This window comes from Triticum aestivum, chromosome 7D (assembly GCF_018294505.1).
Source record: "Triticum aestivum cultivar Chinese Spring chromosome 7D, IWGSC CS RefSeq v2.1, whole genome shotgun sequence".
Classification (NCBI taxonomy): domain Eukaryota; kingdom Viridiplantae; phylum Streptophyta; class Magnoliopsida; order Poales; family Poaceae; genus Triticum; species Triticum aestivum.
The window spans coordinates 546,694,029-546,714,055 of NC_057814.1; positions in this window are offsets into that span (position 1 = coordinate 546,694,029).

The window sequence follows — 20,027 nt, forward strand, 5'->3', positions numbered from 1 at the left end:
GAGCCCCGTCTCTCTTTGTTAGGCTTAACCGCCTAGAGAGTAATGATTTCGACTAGGGGATTAGGATTCTCTGACACTCTTAGTTTCGATGGCACAAATTTTGATGTTTGGGTAATTCGCATGCTTAATCTCTTTAGGGCCATGGACCCAAATTTAGAGCGAATTGTAGATATGGGTTTTTCTCCTCCAAAGGATCCCCAAAGATTATCTTTAGAGGATGAGAAAAACTCTTATCTCAATGATCAAGCTTCTAATGTGCTTTTCGATGCTTTGAGCAATGTAGTTATATTTCAACTCATGCCGTTCTGGGATGCTCATGAGTTGTGGACTAAGCTTCAAGATAAATATGTAGTGTCCAAGATTTGTGGGGATGATTGTCCTCCCTCCACCTCCGGTCGTGTTGCTTTCTCAACTTCTTCTACTTCACCTACATGTGGATTGCCACAAGGTAATGATATGGTGAGTAGTGGTGTTCATTGCAATGATGATAGTGGGCTTATCATTGATGATTCCTCATCACTATCTTATTGCAATGCTCCATCTTTGGACTTCAACACTTCGAGCTCTTTAAATGTTTCACATGATTGTGTTGATAGTCCTTGCATATCATGTAGAAATTGCTTTACTAAATCTCATGATGATATGCTTGCTATGTCTTGTTGCCATGATAAAAATGCATCTATTTCCTTGAATTGTTGTGCTAAAAATGTAGAGGAAACCCAACACCCCATGGAACAAGATGTGGCCTTGAAAGGTGCCTCAAGGGATCCTACATCATCATCGATTGCGTTTTGCCTTATGGCTAAGGCTTCACAGGTATCTCCCACTTTGAATCCCAATATATCTTGTGATGATATTGATGATGACAAGAATGATGATGATGATGATGTTGATAGTGATGAAGAGAATGATAATGTTGCCTCCTTAAAAATTAACGGGGAAATGATTTTTAAAGCTCTTCATAAGAATAAAATTGCTCGTTCCAACTTCATGGAAATCATGTCTATTTCTATTAAGGGAAAGAAATATATTGATGAGTTGGAATCTCGTCTTGAGGAGCATGATGTCACCATTGAGAAAATGGAAGGTCATGAGCGTGATTATGCTATTGAGATTGCAGACCTCTCCCAAGCTCTTGAACTTGAACAAACCACCAAGGAATCTCTTGAGGAGACTTTTGCTCTAGAATTATCTAGAGTGAAGGAATCTCATGATAGAGCTTTTGAGGTGGCCAATTTTTTTGAAACTAAAAATGCTAAGCTTGAAGTTTCTCATGCTAGACTCCTTGAGGATTTTGAGCACCTCGAAAATGGCTCAAGGGTCATCAAGGGTGAGCTCATCAAACTCACCGAGTCTCATGCTCAACTTAAAGCTTCATATTCAAAAGAGCTTGTAAAGTTGCCTTCTCCTCTTGCTTTTATTGATGATGCTTGTGCTACTAACTCTATTACTTGTGAAGCATCCATTTTGAAGGTAGTGTTGAGCTACGGGCTCAATTTGAGTTGCTATCTAGCAAATATGGGAAATTGGAAGAAAGTCATGAAAAGCTCTCAAACTCTCATGATGATCTTCTAGTATCCCATAATGTGATAAATATAGCTCATGAGGCCATGCTTGCTAAGGTAACATCTAGTGAGCCTCATGTGGATACTAGCACTACTTCTAGTCAAAATGCTATATTGCCATGTGCTAGTCCTTGCAATTCATCTACTCACAATGGTGGTACATCTTGTGATGAATTGCTTTCCTTGCCTTGTTGCTCTAACGATGAAGCTTATACTTCCTCTAGTACTTGTGTTGAGACTAACCATGTAGATGAAATCAAAGAGCTCAAGGCCCAAGTCACTTCTCTGAAGAAAGACTTGGAAAAGTGTCATGAAGGGAAGGCCACACTCAACAATATCTTGAGTGTGCAAAAATCCTCCAATGACAAAGGTGGACTTGGATTCAACTCCAATAAGAAGAAGACGTCCAAGAGCAACAAGAAGAAAGGCCAAAAACAAGTCAAGAATTCGGCCAAGATCATTTGCTTCAAGTGCAAAATTGAAGGGCATCATGTTAGATCTTGCTCTTTGAAGAAGAAGGCCATTAGTGACAAGCAACAAGGGAATCGACCACAAGTTCATTCTCGTGCTCAACCTCAGGTTGAAGAAAGGCCTCTTCCCAAGAAAACTCAAGCTAATGCTTCTCAAGTTGAGAAATCAAGTGAGAAGAAAGTGAAGAGTAGACGTTGCTACCTATGTCGTGAGAAAGGTCACCTTGCTTCCTCATGCACTAGTGGTAACTTATCCAACCCAATTATTATTGATGATATATATTCTGTTGGGAAGGATAAGGTTGGCAATGTGTTTGCCAAAGTTGTTGGTACTCAAAGTGGTGTCAAGAAAAGAACCATTTGGGTAGCCAAGCCTATTGTGACTAACCTCTTAGGACCCAACTTGGTTGGGGACCAACTAGCTCAAACTTGATCAATAGGTGTTGATGGAGGGCATTGGAGACTTGGCTACATCATGAAGAATTAAGGGATCTTCATCATTCATATTGTCTCAAGCCAAGTCAATTGGGTTATCAAGTTTCTATCTTATATCCAATGTGCCTCCTTGCGGTAACTTGTACTTAAATTGTTTACATTGAAAGTTACTTGCCCCTTTGCATGTTTTGGTTTTGTTCCTTGCATGTGGTTGTATATGATGTGCCTCCAATTTGCTTATCTTGAGTAATCAAGTATGTGTGTGTTGGTTTGCACATCATGTACGTGTGTGTAGTGCGTTGAGCCTTTGCGCATCTTGTTTGTATGTTAGTTGGCTCTTGTGAGAGATTAATGGAACATCCCATTTTGGGGAGTGATGTGCTTTGTGCACCTCATGGTCCCATAAATGTGTGTACATGAGGAATACCACCTAGTATTGATATTGCAAGCTTATCTAGTCACTATGTGGTATGTCTTCTCATGAGAAATTCAAATTCTAAATAGTCCATTAATTATCTCTTGTTGGATCCTCTTATTGCCTCTTGTTAAGTTTTCTTTAATTGGTATCACATTATGGGGGAGTAATATGCTATGTATATTACTAGCCTAGAAAATTTGTACATTTGAGATATTGTCACCTAGTGTTGATATTGTAGATTATATTGTTCCTAGGTGGCATGTTAGCTCTACAAGTTGCAATTTGCTTGTGTTTAGTGTGAAGATGATGTTGGATATCCTTGCTATCTACCAATGGGAATTATTTCCAAATACTTCTTGTCTCATGACAATTGGTACTCACTTATGTGTGGTAGAAATTATTGATCATCTTTACATTGGCCTTTGCTTTTATTTACCTTATCTCGTGCCTAGGATTGTGTCAACTCCCATTGTATTCCATACCACTTGTGGATCTTGTTATTTCCTTGAGCTTGTCTAGTGTTTGTATATATATAGTGAAAGTGGTGATCCCATCTTGTGCTTTTTGTATTCAAATGCAAATTCTCTATAATGCACAATGCTTGGGGGATCTATTCTATTTTTCTTAGAACGCTCACCTTCTGATCCTTATCAAGTGTGTGTTGGTGGAATGCAAACCATTTCTTTTTGGTACTTTGTGCCATCATGAAACTTTGTAGAGCACTTGGTTTGTTTGGAACCATTCTCTCTTTTGGGAGTTTGACATCTTTCTTTTTGCGTGTATCATTGGATATCTCATTCCTTGATGTATCTTTCATTTGATATCCTCCAAGTGTTGATTTATTCATTTGGTATCTCTTCTTCACTTGGTATTTCTTTGTCAATTGGTATCGGTTCTTGAAAGTATTGAGCATGCATATTAACTTCATGTAGTTTCTTTGGCATGCTTTCCTTCTTTGACCCAATATATAGGGGAAACTCCACCAAGTCTCAAATTGGATGAGATGTGCATGAAATTCATTTCCTTATCTATATGCACATATTTATGTGGAGTTTGTCCTATGTATATTGGTGTTTCTAACTCTTTGGTCCCAATGAGTTTGGGTACCATTTTGTTTGTGTTGTTGTTCTAGGAACAATTGGAGATGCATTGGATGCTCGGCTCACTCACAAGGAAGGTGGTGTCACCATGTGCTTATTGGAGTCAAGCTAGGATGCTTAATGAACTACTATCTACTACCTTCAATTGATTTCTTTCACATCCTTCCAATGATATCTCGGTAACAAGTATCTATTCATGCATTCTTTTCTTGCATTCAACCTTGTGTAGGTTGCATCTTGGCATGATATTCATTCCATCTTGTGATACTTGTTTCCTTTCTCAAAGCATCTCAACGATGATCTCATGTTGCTAGTTGTGATGTCTTTGATGGGTGTGTGGTAGGAATTCATTTATATACTATAAGACCATATCTAGCCATGTGCTATGCTTCCAAGCAAATATCTTATTGGTATATGTACGACTTCCTTTTGGATATCTTGTTCCTTCGTGTTGTAACTATTTCGGGTGTACATCCTTCTTTGTAGATATATGTCATCATGATTTCGTCTACCTAGAACCTTATACACTTGAGAGAAATTACATCTCTAGATGATATCCTTTCTTTCACGTCCACCTTGTCCTTCTTATGTTATTTCTCTTGTGGCTCCGTGAAAGCTTTTGCCTTGAGTGCGTGTCTTATCTCGTTGCATCTTGATGCACTCTTGTGTGGTGAAGATTATTTTCCTCATGCTTGTCTTTACGAGGATTTTTCCATCTTAATTGGTATCCCTTGTCTTGATGAGGCTTTCATCTTCTATCTTCACCATGGGTTGTCGCAAGCTTTGTTGTTATCTTTTTAGTGAGCTTGTGAACCCATTTGCTAGTTGGGTGTGTGTGGGGAGGACATGTCATGCACCGTGTATCTCATTTATCCAAGACTATGTTGATGCTTAATGCTCATCCTTATTTTAGTCTTGTCAAGTACTTTGCCATGACTCACACACATCATTTTGGTTGAGCCTATTCTTAAGTTGCCACTTTTACATGTTGCTCAACCATGTGTTTGTTGCTTGTGCTAGGCTTTGTTTCCTACATGCTCACTTACACTTGTTGTGAGTTTCTATTGATTTTCGAGGAGTGATGATCCTATTCTGTGCACTTGGTATCCTAATGCAAATATTCGAAGGAGTGCACAAGTCATGGGGAGCTTCACTAGTGTCTTTAGAACACTCCGTTGCTCTCTTGCACTTGTCATGAGGTTCTATTGATCTTGGGGGAGTGACGATCCTATTTTGTGCTTGGTGTATCCAATTACAAAACTAAATTGTGCACAAATCATGGGGAGTTTCTCTAGTTTCTCTAGAACACTCCTTTGCTCATATCATAATATCTTTTATTCATGTGGCACGTAGGATCATTGGTCTAGTTGGTTCAATTGGTATCTTTTGATAGCTTGCTTCAATTGGTATCTTTTGATAGCTTGCTTCAATTGGTATCTTTTGATAGATTGATTGCTTGTTTCTCTCTTTGTTATGTCTTTGTGGCAAATTATTCTTTTGCAATCTTTGGGCCTCAATATAGTTTGTCTTCCTCCAAGTATTTACCGTTGGATATGTGTGACGCCAGGATAATCAAGCTACAGTAAACCTCTGCTGATGGAGCCACGTCACCTCGGTTACTGTGATAAACTCGAGTTAGTTCAAAAACGATTCAAGTTAAACAATAAAATATAGGCAAACAGTAAAAATTTCAAATATCAAAACTAAAATGTTCGGGTTGTGTCAAATAAATCATAAGTAATTATGGTGGAGGAACCAAGCTTTGATAAAATGTTTAAAGGCTCTAAAACAATTAAAACAATAGTGAAATCAATTAAACAAATGCCTATTGAATTTATAAAATGCTAAAACTATTTTATTATGGGTTAAGGATTAATCTCACAGTAGTTTGTTGATAAATACAAATTTAGGCACTAGTGGTGATTTTTGTAAAACAAAGAAATAAAAATAAAAGAGGAACTAAAATAAAACAGTAAAAGAAAAACAGAACACAGAAATAAGAAAATAAAAGGGGGCCTAAGTTCTACTGTGCACTTAGGCCCACTAGCTACAGGTGCGGCCCAGCCCACCTGGAGTCCCCTCCTTCCTCCTACTGCTCATCCGAGCTCGGTGGCCGCCGGGCGCTCGTCCAGGCCGCGGATGGCCACGCGGCGACCATCCACCGAGCCCCCGCACGGCTAAGGCCGCCCCCGTACCCCGGGAAACCCTAGCTACCCCAGTTTCCCCCCTCGCTCTCTCTATCGCTCCCACCGCGAGCTTGCCCGAGAGCTCGCCGCCGCGAAGCTCGATCCTGCGGCCACCGTGCCCCGATTGCCCCGACGACGTGCCCGAACGGCTCCCCGCCGTCGACTACGTCGACTACGCCATCGGGACCGAGCCGAGCGCCTCTACTCCGACCGGAACGAGCTCGTCTTCAACCTTCGGATCGCCGGCGTTCGTCGCTGATTCCGGCTACCTCGTGCCCTCCCCGAGCTCACTGCCACTCCCTACGGCTCCGCTGTGAGCTCCCGCTTCTCCTCCCCCTCTCCGTTAGCTCGCCCACGTTCCGTAGCCGCCGTTGCCATCGCCGCCCGAAGCCCACTCCGCAACGGAGCTCGTCACCGTCGTCCTCGTCGATGTCGTGCTCACCCGAGCTCGCCACCGTGCTCTAGGCCTCGCCAGGACCCCGTAGAGCCTCCCCAGTAGTCCTGCCGTGCCCTCTAGCCGCAGTTCGCGCGAGGGCCGAAGTCCGGCGTCCGCCTCGCCGCTCGCCGACGACGTTCCCGACCACCGCAGCCTCTGCCACCACCCCAGATCGCCTCGCCGTCGTCTTCTCGTTCGAACGAGTCCAGCCGCGTCCGATTTGAGCCACCGTAGCGCAAATCCGATGGCCTCCCGTGCGCGCCGCCGTGCGTTTTGGTCGCCGGCGTTGCTCCGGCCGCCGTGCTGACCTGGCGCCAACGTGGCCCTATGGGGGGCCACCCCAGTGAGGCTGCCAGGGGGCCCCGGCGCCCCAGTTGACCGCGTTGACTCTGGTCAACGCAGTTACTGTGCACTGACAGGTGGGCCCCGTCTGTTAATTAGGCTAATTAGACATTTTTATAAATAAAATTAATTTGTTAGATTAAACACTCACTGACACATGGGGCCCACCCCTCTAATTAGACTGTTAGTTTAGTTTAAATTACTGTTAGACTAAAAGAGGCTGACATGTGGGTCCCACTGGACCCACCTGTCTGGTTTGACTGGTCAGCCGACCTGTTGACCTGCTGACGTCAGCGTTACCTCATGCTGACGTCATAATTCATTTTTGCTAAATTCAGATAATTCCAGAAATTCAAATAATCTTTGAAAATTCATATCTTTTAAACCGTAACTCGGATGAAAATGTTTTCTACATGAAAGTTGCTCAGAACGACGAGACGAATCCGGATACGCAGTCCGTTCGTCCACCCCACCTCCCTAACCTATCAAACTCGCAACTTTCCCCCTCCGGTCCGTCTGTCCGAAACGCGAAACAGCGGGAATACTTTCCCGGGTGTTCCCCCCTTCACCGGTACCACCTAATGTCGCGTTAGGACACACCTAGCACTGCTCATTGTCATGTCACGCATCGTCATGTTTATGTTTGCATTGTATTTACTGTTTCTTCCCCCTCTTCTCTCCGGTAGACTACGAGACCGACACTGCTGCTGCCCAGTTCGACTACGGAGTTGACGACCCCTCCTACTTGCCAGAGCAACCAGGCAAGCCCCCCCCCCTTGATCACCAGATATCGCCTATTCTTCTCTATACTGCTTACATTAGAGTAGTGTAGCATGTTACTGCTTTCCAATATCCTATCCTGATGCATAGCCTGTCATTGTTGCTACAGTTGTTACCCTTACCTGCTATCCTACTGCTTAGTATAGGATGCTAGTGTTCCATCAGTGGCCCTACACTCTGGTCCGTCTGCCATGCTATATTACTGAGCCGTGATCACTTCGGGAGGTGATCAGGGGTATATACTATATACATTATATACATGACACATGTGGTGACTAAAGTCGGGTCGGCTCGAGGAGTACCCGCAAGTGGTTCTGATGAGGGGGCTGAAAGGACAGGTGGCTCCACCCCGGTAGAGGTGGGCCTGGGTTCCTGACGGCCCCCGACTATTACTTTGTGGCGGAGCAACAGGGCAGGTTGAGATCACCTAGGAGAGAGGTGGGCCTGGCCCTGGTCGGCGTTCGCAGATACTTAACACGCTTAACGAGATCTTGGTATTTGATCTGAGTCTGGCCATTTGGTCTATACGCACTAACCATCTACGCGGGAGTAGTTATGGGTATCCCGACGTCGTGGTATCAGCCGAAGCTCTTTTGACGTCAGCGACTGAGTGGCGCGCGCCGCATTGGACCGTAAGCTCGCGCTTGTATTAAGGGGGCTAGGTCTGCTTCTGGCCGCGTACGCAACGTGCAGGTGTGCATAGGGCGATGGGCCCAGACCCCTGCGCGCATAGGTTTAGACCGGCGTGCTGACCTCTCTGTTGAGCCTAGGTGGGGCTGCGACGTGTTGATCTTACGAGGTCGGGCATGACCCAGAAAAGTGTGTCTGGCCAAATGGGATCGAGCGTGTTGGGTTATGTGGTGCACCCCTGTAGGGAAGTTTATCTATTCGAATAGCCGTGTCCCTCGGTAAAAGGACGACCCGGAGTTGTACCTTGACCATATGACAACTAGAACTGGATACTGAATAAAATACACCCTTCCAAGTGCCAGATACAACCCGGTGATCGCTCTCTAACAGGGCGACGAGGAGGGGATCGCCGGGTAGGATTATGCTATGCGATGCTACTTGGAGGACTTCAATCTACTCTCTTCTACATGCTGCAAGATGGAGATGACCAGAAGCGTAGTCTTCGACAGGACTAGCTATCCCCCTTTTATTCTGGCATTCTGCAGTTCAGTCCACTGATATGCCCCTTTACACATATACCCATGCATATGTAGTGTAGCTCCTTGCTTGCGAGTACTTTGGATGAGTACTCACGGTTGCTTCTCTCCCTCTTTTCCCCCTTTCCTTTCTATCTGGTTGTCGCAAGCAGATGCTGGAGTCCAGGAGCCAGACGCCACCGTCGACGACGACTCCTACGACACTGGCGGTGCCTACTGCTATGTGCAGGCCGTTGACGACGACCAGGAGTAGTTAGGAGGATCCCAGGCAGGAGGCCTGTGCCTCGTTCGATCTGTATCCCAGTTTGTGCTAGCCTTCTTAAGGCAACTTGTTTAACTTATGTCTGTACTCAGATTTTGTTGCTTCCGCTGACTCGTCTGTGATCGAGCACTTGTATTCGAGCCCTCGAGGCCCATGGCTTGTATTATGATGCTTGTATGACTTATTTATGTTTTAGAGTTGTGTTGTGATATCTTCCCGTGAGTCCCTGATCTTGATCGTACACATTTGCGTGCATGATTAGTGTACGGTCAAATTGGGGGCGTCACAAGTTGGTATCAGAGCCGACTGCCTGTAGGAATCCCCCTTTCCAACTCCTTGGCCGAAGTCGAGTCTAGACATTGCAAAAACTTTTACTAACATGGCTGTGTGTCTTACGGGCCCACGTCGCCATTGGGTGGTATTAGGATCTTTTACTCCTTGTCTATACTCTGGGACTCTGATCTCTCTTCTATTCGGGTTAAGTGAATTTTACTAAATCTAACATTAGGATCTCGTTATCACTTTCACCCGGAGAGCCCCTTATTACTGATGATCGTCTGCTGCACGTGAAGACCCTGAAGATACTCTCCGCTGATAACCCGAGAACTTGTGTTCATTGCTTTTGCAATTCCCTTTCATCGATAAACTCCTATGGATAACCACGTATACTCGCCATTCATACAATGTTTCCCAGTTGATCTTGTTATTACAAGATACCCCGAAATTCTCTCTGTTGTTCCGAGAATCCTTTGAGCTTACTGCCTTGCTGTTCTTTGTCACCTGAATACCCCTACGGATAATTCTCGCACTTACCGAGTATCCGGTCATCCCCAGTTGATTCAAGTATTCCACAATAGTCTTCAAAATACTATTCGATCTTCCGAAAATCCTCAGGAGCCTATTGCTCTCGAAATTCTTGTTTGCTTGCATTATGGTTAATCCCATAAGTCTCGTAATCTTATTGGCATCTCTTGTCATTATCATTTTGAGTCCGTTGATTCAATTTGTTGCGAATGCTCGCAATCCTCAATCATATCCTAGAATTCATTCTTCCGGCTCAGACGTCATTTTAAACGTGAGCTGGATCTCGACCTATCAAATTGCCATCGATTGTACCCCTAAGCCTACTCAACTTATCCATCCTTGATCAGAGCGTTGCTTCTGACCCCCCTGAGTTGGAAATCATAATTCTTTTGCATTTGAACTTTGAGTTAGTCAGTTGTTTCTATAATCAGATCTCCTGGCATTCTTCTTCCTCTGGTTGAGTACCGATGCTCACATCAGATCCCTTGTGGACCATCGGTTCCTTTGTTGGATTTTATCCGACAGTGTCCTTCCTATTGAATAACCTTGTGAGCCTTTCCATGGGTATATAATGCCTTTGGTAAATTGTATCATCTGATTTTGAACAATGCTCTTCTTTCGAGCTTGTAATATTTACTCCGAAGTTTGTGGTATATGTTCCTAAGATGCCTTGATGGGTTGAACCTATGCCTTTCATAATACGTGTGAACTCAAAAGTTTTCATGAGTCATACTCTTCTGGTATTTTGCCAGATAAAATTTTCCACACTGCAACTTCATCAAACGCGAGAAGTGAATGAAAGGTTATGCATTGAAGAAGTGGGAGTCGACCTTGAACTTTGTGTTCATGCCCATGGACACGATGTATACCTTATCATGGAAGCTTCTCTTAAAATAATTGTCCCCTTGTAATAAGTTCATCTGGTATCCGTGGATGTCGTTCCGACCATGTTCTCCTTTAAATACCATTTCTCGTACAAGTTTAAGCACTTGTCTTCTGTAAGAGCAATACCCCAGTCCAACCTCTACTTTGGTTTGTCGTCGAGTATTACCCCCTGGTATCTCGAGATTATCACGGAACTGCATAACTTCTTATGAGTTCTCCATCAAGTATTACATTCTCATGGATTCCAATTTTTCACGGGCTCCGAGTTATTAAACACTCAAGGACATAGATAACTGAATCGAGTCCGCATCATGATTAAACAACTCTTAATAATCTCCTTTGTTTACGAGTTCGTACTCGATCACGTCATCCCTAGCCTGCTCGGCTATGTTATTATCGTGCCGATTTTAACTGTGCTACCTGGTCTTTATTCCCGGAGCACCACCTTCGACGCTGACCTAAGCTTATGTCGATTTTCCTCGTCATATCATTTCGCCTTGAACAGCAAGCTTGATTTCGAGTTTGTGTCGTACCCCTGGTTCCAATAACTTTTCGCTTCATCATTCCTTTGACTTGATGTCATCGCCGATCGATTACCTCTTCATAAATTCTCGCTACAAATGTGTCGTGAACATCATCAACATTCTGAGCTCTTCCAAGATATCTATCGAATTCTGGATGAGAAATACCATCCTTGCCCTCGATGATTTGTTTTATCATCGACCATTTTATCGCCTTCCATTCAACACAAACTTGTTCGTGTTTTGTGTTGTACCTTGATTTCCTTGCTATCTAGCTTATGATATGTTCTACCTTGGAGTATTACCATCTTTTATGTCAAGTATGTCGTAAGAATTTCACCACCTCGTATGACATCTTGGTACAGTGATACTTCTCCCCATCACCATTCTTTCTTGGTCCCCGTGTTGTTTCTAAAAGGAATACCGACCAATGGTCTGTGATGTGTAAATTCTAAACTTCTAGCAACCCTATTGCTTTGAAGTTATTGGTCTATAGTTTCATTCTACGTCTATGGCTTAATGAATCATCATTCGGACATTGATTGTGCTACCTAGCCCATATTTCGGGTGCACATTTCAACCAATGTTTAACTGTGTATGTTTTCCTCGAGCATACATCATTAAGTCATTCGATCTAGCTAATGTTATCTCCTTGTTCACATAGTGATGGAAATCCATCTTTTGGAAATCTCAATGGATTGTCGCTGAGTCAATCAGTCACCTCCTCACCTCTCCTTGATGTAATGATGAACCCTTGTCCGGAACTCGCTTCCATAGTTCATCTCCCGAGAATCTCCGATGTCGTTTCGACAATTTGTGTTGCACCTTTCTTCTCAGGCATCCTGAGTCTGAGTTATCCTGACACCAATCAGATCTGAATCTCGGTCAGATATGATGGTTGGAACATATTTCCAAGAGTTATAACATTGGCCTATTTATGACCCGGTAAGGTGATGATACCCAGCACACCTGGCGGGAGGACCTATTGTTATAAGTTTTCCCTTTTAGCAAGGTTAGCTATTCTTCCATGAGGAAATTGTAAGACTTATTCTATAAGTTGTTCCTGATGGATCCTTTTTGTTTCCAAAGTCTGATCTTCACCTGTTGACCATGTCAATGCTATCTCGAAGCATGTCTATGGTACTCCGATTTTCAACAGGAACATTTGAAGCCCAATGCTAAATGTTTCCTGCTCAATTATCCAAACACCGTTGTATGGGTAATGTCATGAAATTTCTCTCCCCTACCTAAAGAGTTTTCTACATTATATCCTGTCATGAATATCATGCTCAGCTTGTCCTTGGGAAGGATATAACCTTGAAATATGTGTTTAAACACATTTTCCTTTCCATTCTTCTGTTTAATCTGATAATCATATTTTCCTTTCCATTGTTTGGTTTAACCTTTCTGGTGATCTATATGATCTAAGCAGTAATATTCTCCTGCTTATGTAAACACCTCGGTGTACAACTCTGTCAGTAAGACCCTGTTATTATTGTTGGTGACATTTCGGTAACCACCGATGGACGAGAACTTTGCCTAATGGTCCGCCTCGTTTCAACGAGCAGGAAAATGGTTCTCTTCGTCCCTCGCCCTTGGTACCGACGATGTTGCTGACATATAACTGACAGGCTACCCTCTGACATGCCTTGCTATCATGATCGTGCAAGATGTCACCGCCCTTCCTACTTTTAACCCACATGGTGGGCCCATAACCCACAGTTCCACAGGATCGAAACCTGACTCTCCTGTGCACCCCCTGTTCCCAAATTTATTCATCGCGCGTGGCCTCGTATGTAATTCACGGACCACCGTCCTACTGATCTATACTGGCATCAGACATAATACTTATTCCGATTGCTTTGAACACCTTTCACACTTTGTTTCAGGCTTCGAACGATTGCCTACCCGTTTGAAACTTCTCATGGTACTTCCTTACTTGCTCTCGGCTTTTCTTAAGTTTTAGATCGAGAGTTACTTTCCGCCACCTTCCCCGATGATATTGACCAGATAGTAAACCTTGCAGAGGTCCGTTCTTCCGGAATACCCACTTACTCTGTCGTAAGTACGATGGAGTTCCCGAAGAAAGGACGACAACTTTATCATGATGACCTGAAACAGCAGAATGAAGACATCAATGTAATGGATCAACCTCTTCGAGAAGAACAACCAAGACCAAGAACACTCCCTAGAATTTCGTAACCCGAACCATCCCCCTTTACTTCCCTCTTAAATCTGGGGACGAGATTTCTTGTAGTGGAGGAGAATTGTGACGCCCGGATAATCAAGCTACAGTAAACCTCTGCTGATGGAGCCACGTCACCTCGGTTACTGTGATAAACTCGAGTTAGTTCAAAAACGATTCAAGTTAAACTATAAAATATAGGCAAACAGTAAAAATTTCAAATATCAAAACTAAAATGTTCGGGTTGTGTCAAATAAATCGTAAGTAATTATGGTGGAGGAACCAAGCTTTGATAAAATGTTTAAAGGCTCTAAAACAATTAAAACAATAGTGAAATCAATTAAACAAATGCCTATTGAATTTATAAAATGCTAAAACTATTTTATTATGGGTTAAGGATTAATCTCACAGTAGTTTGTTGATAAATACAAATTTAGGCACTAGTGGTGATTTTTGTAAAACAAAGAAATAAAAATAAAAGAGGAACTAAAATAAAACAGTAAAAGAAAAACAGAACACAGAAATAAGAAAATAAAAAGGGGCCTAAGTTCTACTGTGCACTTAGGCCCACTAGCTACAGGTGCGGCCCAGCCCACCTGGAGTCCCCTCCTTCCTCCTACTGCTCATCCGAGCTCGGTGGCCGCCGGGCGCTCGTCCAGGCCGCGGATGGCCACGCGGCGACCATCCACCGAGCCCCCGCACGGCTAAGGCCGCCCCCGTACCCCCGGGAAACCCTAGCTACCCCAGTTTTCCCCCCCTCGCTCTCTCTATCGCTCCCGCTGCGAGTTTGCCCGAGAGCTCGCCGCCGCGACGCTCGATCCCGCGGCCACCGTGCCCTGATTGCCCCGACGACGTGCCCGAACGGCTCCCCGCCGTCGACTACGTCGACTACGCCATCGGGACCGAGCCGAGCGCCTCTACTCTGACCGGAACGAGCTCGTCTTCAACCTTCGGATCGCCGGCGTTCGTCGCCGATTCCGGCTACCTCGCGCCCTCCCCGAGCTCACTGCCACTCCCTACGGCTCCGCTGTGAGCTCCCGCTTCTCCTCCCCCTCTCCGTTAGCTCGCCCACGTTCCGTAGCCGCCGTTGCCATCGCCGCCCGAAGCCCACTCCGCAACGGAGCTCGTCACCGTCGTCCTCGTCGATGTCGTGCTCACCCGAGCTCGCCACCATGCTCTAGGCCTCGCCAGGACCCCGTAGAGCCTCCCCAGTAGTCCTGCCGTGCCCTCTAGCCGCAGTTCGCGCGAGGGCCGAAGTTCGGCGTCCGCCTTGCCGCTCGCCGTCGACGTTCCCGACCACCGCAGCCTCTGCCACCACCCAGATCGCCTCGCCGTCGTCTTCTCGTTCGAACGAGTCCAGCCGCGTCCGATTTGAGCCACCGTAGCGCAAATCCGACGGCCTCCCGTGCGCGCCGCCGTGCGTTTTGGTCGCCGGCGTTGCTCCGGCCGCCGTGCTGACCTGGCGCCAACGTGGCCCTATGGGGGGCCACCCCAGTGAGGCTGCCAGGGGGCCCCGGCGCCCCAGTTGACCGCGTTGACTCTGGTCAATGCAGTTACTGTGCACTGACAGGTGGGCCCCGTCTGTAAATTAGGCTAATTAGACATTTTTATAAATAAAATTAATTTGTTAGATTAAAAACTCACTGACATATGGGGCCCACCCCTCTAATTAGACTGTTAGTTTAGTTTAAATTACTGTTAGACTAACAGAGGCTGACATGTGGGTCCCACTGGACCCACCTGTCTGGTTTGACTGGTCAGCCGACCTGTTGACCTGCTGACGTCAGCGTTACCTCATGCTGACGTCATAATTCATTTTTGCTAAATTCGGATAATTCCAGAAATTCAAATAATCTTTGAAAATTCATATCTTTTAAACCGTAACTCGGATGAAAATGTTTTCTACATGAAAGTTGCTCAGAACGACGAGACGAATCCGGATACGCAGTCCGTTCGTCCACCCCACCTCCCTAACCTATCGAACTTGCAACTTTCCCCCTCCGGTCCGTCTGTCCGAAACGCAAAACAGCGGGAATACTTTCCCGGATGTTCCCCCCTTCACCGGTACCACCTGCTGTCGCGTTAGGACACACCTAGCACTGCTCATTGTCATGTCACGCATCGTCATGTTTATGTTTGCATTGTATTTACTGTTTCTTCCCCCTCTTCTCTCCGGTAGACTACGAGACCGACACTGCTGCTGCCCAGTTCGACTACGGAGTTGACGACCCCTCCTACTTGCCAGAGCAACCAGGCAAGCCCCCCCCCTTGATCACCAGATATCGCCTATTCTTCTCTATACTGCTTGCATTAGAGTAGTGTAGCATGTTACTGCTTTCCGTTAATCCTATCCTGATGCATAGCCTGTCATTGTTGCTACAGTTGTTACCCTTACCTGCTATCCTACTGCTTAGTATAGGATGCTAGTGTTCCATCAGTGGCCCTACACTCTTGTCCGTCTGCCATGCTATACTACTGGGCCGTGATCACTTCGGGAGGTGATCACGGGTATATACTATATACATTATATACATGACACATGTGGTGACTAAAGTCGGGTCGGCTCGTGAGTACCCGCAAGTGATTCTGATGAGGGGGCTGAAAGGACAGGTGGCTCCACCCCGGTAGAGGTGGGCCTGGGTTCCTGACGGCCCCCGACTGTTACTTTGTGGCGGAGCGACAGGGCAGGTTGAGACCACCTAGGAGAGAGGTGGGCCTGGCCCTGGTCGGCGTTCGCGGATACTTAACACGCTTAACGAGATCTTGGTATTTGATCTGAGTCTGGCCATTTGGTCTATACGCACTAACCATCTACGCGGGAGTAGTTATGGGTATCCCGACGTCGTGGTATCAGCCGAAGCTCTTTTGACGTCAGCGACTGAGTGGCGCGCGCCGCATTGGACCGTAAGCTCGCGCTTGTATTAAGGGGGCTAGGTCTGCTTCCGGCCGCGTACGCAACGTGCAGGTGTGCATAGGGCGATGGGCCCAGACCCCTGCGCGCATAGGTTTAGACCGGCGTGCTGACCTCTCTGTTGAGCCTAGGTGGGGCTGCGACGTGTTGATCTTACGAGGCCGGGCATGACCCAGAAAAGTGTGTCCGGCCAAATGGGATCGAGCGTGTTGGGTTATGTGGTGCACCCCTGCAGGGAAGTTTATCTATTCGAATAGCCGTGTCCCTCGGTAAAAGGACGACCCGGAGTTGTACCTTGACCTTATGACAACTAGAACTGGATACTGAATAAAATACACCCTTCCAAGTGCCAGATACAACCCGGTGATCGCTCTCTAACAGGGCGACGAGGAGGGGATCGCCGGGTAGGATTATGCTATGCGATGCTACTTGGAGGACTTCAATCTACTCTCTTCTACATGCTGCAAGATGGAGGCTGCCAGAAGCGTAGTCTTCGACAGGATTAGCTATCCCCCTCTTATTCTGGCATTCTGCAGTTCAGTCCACTGATATGGCCCTTTACACATATACCCATGCATATGTAGTGTAGCTCCTTGCTTGCGAGTACTTTGGATGAGTACTCACGGTTGCTTTTCTCCCTCTTTTCCCCTTTCTATACCTGATTGTCGCAACCAGATGCTGGAGTCCAGGAGCTAGAGATCCCGAGGATGATTCTACATGGAGTTCGGCTTCGAGGAGTAGTTAGGAGGTCCCAGGCAGGAGGCCTTGCCTTTTCGATCTGTATCCAGTTTGTGCTAGCCTTCTTAAGGCAAACTTGTTTAACTTATGTCTGTACTCAGATATTGTTGCTTCCGCTGACTCGTCTGTGATCGAGCACTTGTATTCGAGCCCTCGAGGCCCATGGCTTGTATTATGATGCTTGTATGACTTATTTATGTTTTAGAGTTGTGTTGTGATATCTTCTGTGAGTCCCTGATCTTGATCGTACACATTTGCGTGCATGATTAGTGTACGGTCAAATTGGGGGCGTCACAAGTTGGTATCAGATCCGACTGCCTGTAGGAATCCCCCTTTCCAACTCCTTGGCCGAAGTCGAGTCTAGACATTGCAAAAACTTTTACTAACATGGCTGTGTGTCTTACGGGCCCACGTCGCCATTGGGTGGTATTAGGATCTTTTACTCCTTGTCTATACTCTAGGACTCTGATCTCTCTTCTATTCAGGTTAAGTGAATCTTACTAAATCTAACATTAGGATCTCGTTATCACTTTCACCCGGAGAGCCCCTTATTACTGATGATCGTCTGCTGCACGTGAAGACCCTGAAGATACTCTCCGCTAATAACCCGAGAACTTGTGTTCATTGCTTTTGCAATTCCCTTTCATCGATAAACTCCTATGGATAACCACGTATACTCGCCATTCATACAATGTTTCCCAGTTGATCTTGTTATTACAAGATACCCCGAAATTCTCTCTGTTGTTCCGAGAATCCTTTGAGCTTACTGCCTTGCTGTTCTTTGTCACCTGAATACCCCTACGGATAATTCTCGCACTTACCGAGTATCCGGTCATCCCCAGTTGATTCAAGTATTCCACAATAGTCTTCAAAATACTATTCGATCTTCCGAAAATCCTCAGGAGCCTATTGCTCTCGAAATTCTTGTTTGCAGCGGTACTACCGCTTGGAGGGGATGTAATTTTTTACTACCGCTCTTGGGAGCGGTACTACCGCGGCTACTTCCGTGGCTACTGATACGTCTCCAACGTATCTATAATTTATGAAGTCATCATGCTATTATATTATCAATCTTAGATGTTTTATATGCATTTATATGCTATTTTATATGATTTTTGGGACTAACCTATTAACCTAGAGCCCAGTGCCAGTTTCTGTTTTCTCCTTGTTTTTGAGTTTTACAAAAAAGGAATATCAAACGGAGTCCAATTGACGTGCCAATTTTTGACGATTTTTTATGGAACAAAAGAAGACCCCGGAGTAAAAGAGTTGGGCCAGGAGAGTCCCGGGGCGACCACGAGGGTGGGGGGCGCGCCCACTGCCCCCCTTCCCCCCCCAGGCGCGTGGGCTTGCCTTGTGTACACCTCGGGCACCTCCTTGACGTGAGACCGATGCCAAAAATTCCTATAAATACAGAAACCTCGGAAAATTAACCTCGATCCGAAGTTCCGCCGCCGCAAGCCTCTGTAGCCACGAGAAATCAATCTAGACCCTCTCCGGCACCCTGCCGGAGGGGGCCATCATCACCGGAGGCCATGGGGGAGGATCTCGGAGGGGCCATCATCACCATGAAGGCCAAGGACCAGAGGGGGAGGCCATGGAGGAGGAAGCACAAGGGGGAGAACCTCTCCTCCTCTCTCTTGGTGGCACCGAAGTGCCATCGAGAGGGGAATCATCGCCGCGGTGATTGTCTTCATCAACATCACCATCATCATCACCACCCTCATTTCTTTTACGCGGTCCACTCTCCCGCACCCCGCTGTAATCCCTACTTGAACATGGTGCTTTATGCCACATATTATGATCCAATGATGTGTTGCCATCCTATGATGTTTTGAGTAGATATCCTTTGTCTTTGGGTTGATTGATGATCTAGATTGGTACGAGTTGTATGTTGTATTTTGGTGTTGTCCTATTGTGCCCTCCGTGTCGCGCAAGCGTGAGGGATTCCCGCTGTAGGGTGTTGCAATACGTTCATGATTCACTTATAATGGGTTGGTGAGTGACTGAAACACAAACCTGAGTAAGGGGGTTGTTGCGTATGGGAATAAAGAGGACTTGATGCTTTAATGCTATGGTTGGGTTTTACGTTAATGATCTTTAGTAGTTGCGGATGCTTGCTAGAGTTCCAATCATAAGTGCATATGATCCAAGAAGAGAAAGTATGTTAGCTTATGCCTCTCCCTCATATGAAATTGCAATGACGACTATCGGTCTTGTTAACAATTGCCTAGGACAATTCCGCACACCGATCCACCATTATTCCACACTCGCTATTTATAATATTTAGTAATATATTCTAACTTCGTGATAACAGCACCTACTTTTATGTTTTAAGCTCTCCGATATCATGCAAAGTTATCCTCTTCATACCCACAACGTAGTTTTATTTCTCGTTTCTAGTTGGAAGCAAACGTTCGGTGTACGTAGAGTCGTATCAGTGGCAGATAGGACTTGAGAGAATATTGATCTTACCTTTAGCTCCTTGTGGGTTCGACACTCCATACTTATCACTTCCACCATTAGGAATTGCTACGATGATTCCCTGCACTTGGGGATTATCAAGCTCTTTTCTGGCGCCGTTGCCGGGGAGCAATAGCGTGGGGTTGATATTCTCGTGTGTGCTTGTTTGCTTTCTTCACTAAGTAGATTTTTTTTCCTTTTTGTTTCTGTTTAGTTGTGGGTGAAACATACAAAAAATTTAAAGAATGAAAATACAAAAAAAATTACTTGCCTCTCATGCCTAAAAAGTTTTTCAAAAAGAGAAGTGATTGGAAAGTTATGCATTGAAGAAGTGAGGGTCGACCTTGAGCACTTGTGTTC